The sequence below is a fragment of the Arachis stenosperma genome, chromosome 3 (genome assembly GCF_014773155.1).
Source record: "Arachis stenosperma cultivar V10309 chromosome 3, arast.V10309.gnm1.PFL2, whole genome shotgun sequence".
In the NCBI taxonomy this organism is placed as follows: Eukaryota; Viridiplantae; Streptophyta; class Magnoliopsida; order Fabales; family Fabaceae; genus Arachis; species Arachis stenosperma.
This window is the reverse complement of record NC_080379.1, coordinates 38,147,404-38,155,461: the sequence shown is the minus strand read 5'-3', so window position 1 is coordinate 38,155,461 and position 8,058 is coordinate 38,147,404. Positions and strand designations below refer to the sequence as shown.

Genomic DNA, 8,058 nt, shown 5'->3' with positions numbered 1-8,058 from the left:
TACTATTTTCTATTCAGTTCAGCTTATTCTTGTTCCAAGATATCCGTTGCACTTCAGCCTGATGGATGTGATGATCCATGACACTCATCATCATCCATCCTTATGAACACGTGATTGACAACCACTTCCGTTCTACCTTAGAACGAGCGCATATCTCTTGGATTCCTTGATCAGAATCTTCGTGGTATAAGCTAGAATTATTGGCGGCCATTCTTGAAAATCCGAAAAGTCTAAACCTTGTCTGTGGTATTTCGAGTAGGATTCAGGGATTGAATGACTGTGACAAGCGTCAAACTCGCGATTGTTGGGTGTGATGACAAGCGCAAAAGAATCAATGGATTCTATTCCGACATGATCGAGAACCGACAGATGATTAGTGGTGCGCGAAATTGCAATCACACTTTTGCAATCCCGCACAACTAACCAGCAAGTGCACTGGGTCGTCCAAGTAATACCTTACGCGAGTAAGGGTCGATCCCACGGAGATTGTTGGTATGAAGCAAACTATGGTCACCTTGTAAATCTTAGTCAGGCAGACTCAAATGGGTATAATGGTGATGAACGCATAAAACATAAAGATAAAGATAGAGGTACTTATGTAATTCATTGGTAGGAACTTCAGATAAGCGTATGAAGATGCCTTCCCTTCCGTCTCTCTGCTTTCCTACTGTCTTCATCCAATCCTTCCTACTCCTTTCCATGGCAAGCTCGTGTAGGGTTTCACCGTTGTCAATGGCTACCTCCCATCCTCTCAGTGAAAGCGATTGCATATGCTCTGTCACAGCATAGCGGAATTCAGCTGTCGGTTCTCGGTCAGGCCGGAATAATATCCATCGATACTTTTGCGTCTGTCACTAACGCCCCGCCTGCTAGGAGTTTGAAGCACGTCACAGTCATTCAGTCATTGAATCCTACTCAGAATACCACAGACAAGGTTTAGACCTTCCGGATTCTCTTAAATGCCGCCATCAGGTCCTGCCTATACCACGAAGATTCCGATTAAAGAATCCAAGAGATATTCACTAGAGCCTTGGTTGCTTGTAGAACAAGAGTGGTTGTCAGTCACCTTGTTCATGAGTGAGAATGATGATGAGTGTCACGGATCATCACATTCATCATGTTGAAGAACAAGTGATATCTTGGACAAAGAACAAGCGGAATTGAATAGAAGAACAATAGTAATTGCATTAATACTCGAGGTACAGCAGAGCTCCACACCTTAATCTATGGTGTGTAGAAACTCCACCGTTGAAAATACATAAGAACAAGAGTGATCATTGGTTTCGGCCCCAAAGAGGGAACCAGAAGAACCAAGATCTGATCTAAGAACTAGATGTCCAAAGATGAAAATACAATAGTAAAAGGTCCTATATATAGAGAACTAGTAGCCTAAGGTTTACAGAGATGAGTAAATGACATAAAAATCCACTTCCGGGCCCACTTGGTGTGTGCTTGGGCTGAGAAATGAAGCATTTTCGTGTAGAGACTCTTCTTGGAGTTAAACGCCAGCTTTTATGCCAGTTTGGGCGTTTAACTCCCATTTGGGTGCCAGTTCCAGCGTTTAACGCTGGAATTTCTGAGGGTGACTTTGAATGCCGGTTTGGGCCATCAAATCTTGGGCAAAGTATGGACTATCATATATTGCTGGAAAGCCCAGGATGTCTACTTTCCAACGCCGTTGAGAGCGCGCCAATTGATCTTCTGTAGCTCCAGAAAATCCACTTCGAGTGCAGGGAGGTCAGAATCCAACAGCATCTGCAGTCCTTTTTAGTCTCTGAATCAGATTTTTGCTCAGGTCCCTCAATTTCAGCCAGAAAATACCTGAAATCACAGAAAAACACACAAACTAATAGTAAAGTCCAGAAAAGTGATTTTTAACTAAAAACTAATAAAAATATACTAAAAACTAACTAGATTATACCAAAAACATACTAAAAACAATGCCAAAAAGTGTATAAATTATCCGCTCATCACAACACCAAACTTAAATTGTTGCTTGTCCTCAAGCAACTGAAAATCAAATAAGATAAAAAGAAGAGAATATACTATAGACTCCAAATTATCAATGAAACTTAGCCCCAAATTAGATGAGCGGGACTAGTAGCTTTTTGCCTCCGAACAGTTTTGGCATCTCACTTTATCCTTTGAAATTCAGAATGATTGGCTTCTTTAGGAACTCAGAATCCAGATAATGTTATTGATTCTCCTAGTTAAGTATGATGATTCTTGAACACAGCTACTTATTGAGTCTTGGCCGTGGCCCAAAGCACTCTGTCTTCCAGTATTACCACCGGATACATACATGCCACAGACACATAATTGGGTGAACCTTTTCAGATTGTGACTCAGCTTTGCTAAAGTCCCCAATTAGAGGTGTCCAGGGTTCTTAAGCACACTCTTTTTGCCTTGGATCACAACTTTATTTCTTTCTTTTTCTTTTTCTTTCTCCCCTTTTTTTTCGTTTTTCTCCTTCTTTTTTTTTTTTGTATTCACTGCTTTTTCTTGCTTCAAGAATCATTTTTATGATTTTTCAGATCCTCAGTAACATGTCTCCTTTTTCATCATTCTTTCAAGAGCCAACAATTTTAACATTCATGAACCACAAATTCAAAAGACATATGCACTGTTCAAGCATACATTCAGAAAACAAAAAGTATTGTCACCACATCAAACTAATTAAGCTAGTTTTAAAGATGAATTTGAAATCCTGTACTTCTTGTTCTTTTGTAATAAAAACAGTTTTCTTTTAAGAAAGGTGATGGATTCATAGGACATTCATAACTTTAAGGCATAGACACTAAGACACTAATGATCATAAGACACAAACATGGACAAACATAAGCATAAAAAAATTCGAAAAACAGAAGAATAAAGAACAAGGAGATTAAAGAACGGGTCCACCTTAGTGATGGCGGCTTGTTCTTCCTCTTGAAGGTCTTATGGAGTGCTTGAGTTCCTCAATGTTTCTTCCTTGTCTTTGTTGCTCCTCTCTCATGATTCTTTGATCTTCTCTGATTTCATGGAGGAGAATGGAGTGTTCTTGGTGCTCCACCCTTAGTTGTCCCATGTTGGAACTCAATTCTCCTAGGGAGGTGTTAATTTGCTCCCAATAGTCTTGTGGAGGAAAGTGCATCCCTTGAGGCATCTCAGGGATCTCATGATGAGAGGGGTCTCTTGTTTGCTCCATCTTTTTCTTAGTGATGGGCTTGAGGTCATGCCTTCTCAGTTGAACCGGCTTCCTTCTTTGAGTTTCTCTTCCATTGAGCGCCCTCTTCATAAATGTCTATGAGGACTTGGTCCAACCTTTGATCAGAGTTGACCCTTTTTGAGTTTGAAAGGGACCTCAGGGATCACCTTCTTCAAGGCCACAACTTCATAGAAGTGGTCTTGATGCACCCTTGAGATGAATCTCTCCATCTCCCATGACTCGGAGGTGAAAGCTTTTGCCTTCCCTTTCCTCTTTCTAGAGGTTTCTCCGGCCTTGGATGCCATAAATGGTTATGGAAAAACAAAAAGCAATGCTTTTACCACACCAAACTTAAAAGGTTTGCTCGTCCTCGAGCAAAAGAAGAAAGAAGAGAGTAGAAGAAGAAGAAATGGAGGAGATGGAGGTGGCTTTGTGGTTCGGCCTTTATAGGTGGGGTTTTGTGAAGGATAGATGTGAGTGGTGAAGAGAAGATGGGATTTGATAGGTGAAGGGTTTTGGTGGAAGAGGTAATGAGGTGATTGGTGAATGGGTGAAGAAGAAGAGAGAGTGGTGGGGTTGGTGGGGATCCTGTGGGGTCCACAGATCCTGAGGTGTCAAGGAAAAGTCATCCCTGCACCAAATGGCATGCAAAAACGTGTTTTGAGCCAATTCTGGCGTTAAACGCCGGGCTGGTGCCCATTTCTGGCGTTTAACGCCAGGTTCTTGCCCTTTCCTGGCGTTTAACGCCAGTCTGGTGCCCCTTTCTGGCGTTAAACGCCCAGAATGGTGCCAGACTGGGCGTTAAACGCCCAACTGCTAGCTTCACTGGCGTTTAAACGCCAGTGAGTTCTTCCTCCAGGGTGTGCTATTTTTCTTCCTGTTTTTCATTTTGTTTTTGCTTTTTCAATGGATTTTGTGACTTCTTATGATCATCAACCTACAAAAAACATAAAATAACAAAGGGAAATAGATAAAATATAATCATTGGGTTGCCTCCCAACAAGCGCTTCTTTAATGTCAGTAGCTTGACAGAGGGCTCTCATGGAGCCTCATAGATACTCAGAGCAATGTGGGAACCTCCCAACACCAAACTTAGAGTTTGAATGTGGGGGTTCAACACCAAACTTAGAGTTTGGTTGTGGTCTCCCAACACCAAACTTAGAGTTTGATTGTGGGGGCTCTGTTTGTCTCTGATTTGAGAGCAGCTCTTCATGCTTCTTCTCCATGATGACAGAGGGATATCCTTGAGCCTTAAACACCAAGGATTTTTCATTCACTTGAATGATCAGTTCACCTCTATCAACATCAATCACAGCCTTTGCTGTGGCTAGGAAGGGTCTGCCAAGGATGATGGATTCATCCATGCACTTCCCAGTCTCTAGGACTATGAAATCAGTAGGGATGTAATGGTCTTCAACTTTTACCAAAACATTCTCTACAAGTCCACGAGCTTGTTTTCTTGAGTTGTCTGCCATCTCCAATGAGATTCTTGCAGCTTGTACCTCAAAGATCCCTAGCCTCTCCATTACAGAGAGAGGCATGAGGTTCACACTTGACCCTAAGTCACACAGGGCCTTCTTGAAGGTCATGGTGCCTATGGTACAAGGTATGGAAAACTTCCCAGGATCTTGTCTCTTTTGAGGTAATTTCTGCCTAGATAAGTCATCCAGTTCTTTGGTGAGCAAAAGGGGGTTCATCCTCCCAAGTCTCATTTCCGAATAACTTGTCATTTAGCTTCATGATTGCTCCAAGGTATTTAGCAACTTGCTCTTCAGTGACATACTCATCCTCTTCAGAGGAAGAATACTCATCAGAGCTCATGAAAGGCAGAAGTAAGTCCAATGGAATCTCTATGGTCTCATTTTGAGCCTCAGATTCCCATGGTTCCTCATTGGGGAACTCAGAGGAGGTTGGTGCACGCCCATTGAGGTCTTCCTCAGTGGCGTCCACCTCCCCTCTTTCCTCTCCATATTCGGCCATGGTTATGGCTTTGCACTCTCCTTTTGGATTTTCTTCTGTATTGCTTGGGAGAGTACTAGGAGGGAGTTCAGTAACTTTCTTGCTCAGCTGTCCCACTTGTGCCTCCAAATTCCTAATGGAAGAACTTGTTTCAGTCATGAAACTTTGAGTGGTTTTGATTAGATCAGAGACCATGGTTGCTAAGTCAGAGGGGTTCTGCTTAGAATTCTCTGTCTGTTGCTGAGAAGATGATGGAAAAGGCTTGCCATTGCTAAACCTGTTCCTTCCACCATTGTTGTTGTTGAAACCTTGTTGAGGTTTCTCTTGATTCTTCCATGAGAAATTTGGGTGATTTCTCCATGAAGAATTATAGGTGTTTCCATAGGGTTCTCCTAGGTAATTCACCTTTTCCATTGAAAGGTTCTCAGGATCATAAGCTTCTTCTTCAGATGAAGCATCCTTAGTACTGCTTGGTGCATTTTGCATTCCAGACAGACTTTGAGAAATCAAATTGACTTGTTGAGTCAATATCTTATTCTGAGCCAGTATGGCATTCAGAGTATCAATCTCAAGAACTCCTTTCTTCTGACTTGTCCCATTGTTCACAGGATTCCTCTCAGAAGTGTACATGAATTGGTTATTTGCAACCATTTCAATGAGCTCTTGAGCTTCTGTAGGCGTCTTCTTCAGATGAAGAGATCCTCCAGCAGAGCTATCCAAAGACATCTTGGATAGTTCAGAGAGACCATCATAGAAAATACCTATGATGCTCCATTCAGAAAGCATGTCAGATGGACATTTTCTGATTAATTGTTTGTATCTTTCCCAAGCTTCATAGAGGGATTCTCCATCCTTCTGTCTGAAGGTTTGGACTTCCACTCTAAGCTTACTCAATTTTTGAGGTGGAAAAAACTTTGCCAAGAAGGCATTGACTAGCTTTTCCCAAGAGTCCAGGCTTTCTTTAGGTTGAGAGTCCAACCATATTCTAGCTCTGTCTCTTACAGCAAAAGGGAATAGCATCAGTCTGTAGACCTCAGGGTCAACCCCATTAGTCTTGACTGTGTCACAGATTTGCAAGAATTCAGCTAAGAACTGATGAGGATCTTCCAATGGAAGTCCATGGAACTTACAATTCTGTTGCATTAGAGAAACTAATTGAGGCTTAAGCTCAAAGTTGTTTGCTCCAATGGCAGGGATACAGATGCTTCTCCCATAGAAGTCGGGAGTAGGTGCAGTAAAGTCACCCAGCACCTTCCTTGCATTGTTGGCATTGTTGTTGTTTTCGGCTGCCATGGCTTCTTCTTCCTTGAAGATTTCTGTTAGGTCCTCAACTATGAACGTGTGCCTGACAACCACCTCCGTTCATAGAGATTTGTGCCTTAGCTTCTCTTAGCTTTTGCTTCAAGGTTCTTTCAGGTTCAGGGTCAGCTTCAACAGGAATGCCTTTGTCTTTGTTCCTGCTCATATGAAGAAGAAGAGAACAAGAAAATATGGAATCCTCTATGTCACAGTATAGAGATTCCTTGAGGTGTCAGAGGAGAAGAAAAGTAGAAGACAGAAGTAGAAAATTCGAACTTATCAAAGAAGATGGAGTTCGAATTTTGCATTAAGGATTAGTGTTAGTCCATAAATAGAAGGATGTGAGAAGAAGGGAAGAAAATTTTCGAAAATTAAGTGAAAAAGTTTGAAAACATTTTGAAAAACTTTAATTGATTTTCGAAAACCAAGAGTGAAAAAGAAATCAAGTGATTTTTGAAAAAGATTTTGAAATTAGAAATAAAAAAGATTTGATTGAAAACTATTTTGAAAAAGATGTGATTAAAGAGATTTGATTGAAAAGTTATGATTTGAAAATAATTTTAAAAAGATTTGATTTTAAAAATTAATAACTTGGCTATCAAGAAAAGATATGATTCAAACATTAAACCTTTCTCAACAGAAAAGGTAACATACTTGAAATGTTGAATCAAATCATTAATTGATAGCAAGTATCTTTGAAAAAGGAAAGAAATTGATTTTGAAAACATTTGATTGAAAAGATATGATTTGAAAAAGATTTGATTTTGAAAAACTTTGAAAACTTAAAAAAAATTGATTTGAAAAACAAAATCTTCCCCTTGTGCCATCCTGGCGTTAAACGCCCAGAATGGTGCACATTATGGCGTTTAACGCCCAAACTACTACCCTTTTGGGCGTTAAACGCCCAGCCAGGCACCCTGGCTGGCGTTTAAACGCCAGTCTGTCTTCTTCACTGGGCATTTTTGAATGCCCAGCTTTTTCTGTGTGATTCCTCTGCAGTATGTTCTGAATCTTCAATTCTCTGTATTATTGACTTGAAAAGACACAAATTAAAAATATTTTTGGATTTTTAATAATAAGGAATAATCAAAATGCAACTAAAATCAAATAGTAATGCATGCAAGACACCAAACTTAGCAGTTTGTATACCATTGACACTAACAAAATGAGAATGCATATAACAAAACACTCAAGTCAATAGAATTCAAAGATCAAAACAAGGAAATCATCAAGAACAACTTGAAGATCAATGAGGACACATGCATGAATGCAATAAGAACAGAAACATGCAATTGATACTGAACTTAAGATAAGACTCTAGACTCAAACAAGACATATTTTTGGATTTTATGATTTTGTAATTTTTTTTTTGTGCTTTTTCGAAAATTAAGTGAAAAGGAAAATAAAGGTATCAAAATTCTTAATGAGAATTCCAAGAATCATGCAATGTTAGTCTAAAGCTTTAGTCTAAAGGAATTAGACATGGCCGGCCAAGCTTCAGCAGGACATTGCATTCAAGAGCTAAATTGATGAGAATCAATCAGCTTTGGTGATGATAAGAACATCACCTTTGAAACACTAGAATTCATTCTTAAGAACTCTGAAGAAAAATA

At 40.0% G+C, this 8,058-nt stretch overlaps 1 non-coding gene across 1 annotated transcript; it reads left to right on the top strand.

Moving 5' to 3' along the window:
* The first annotated feature begins 5,930 nt into the window (after positions 1-5,930).
* On the top strand, positions 5,931-6,034 carry LOC130971109 (small nucleolar RNA R71). The gene has a single exon (XR_009082340.1). It is a non-coding gene; the product is annotated as a small nucleolar RNA R71 (small nucleolar RNA).
* Positions 6,035-8,058: the final 2,024 nt, after the last annotated feature.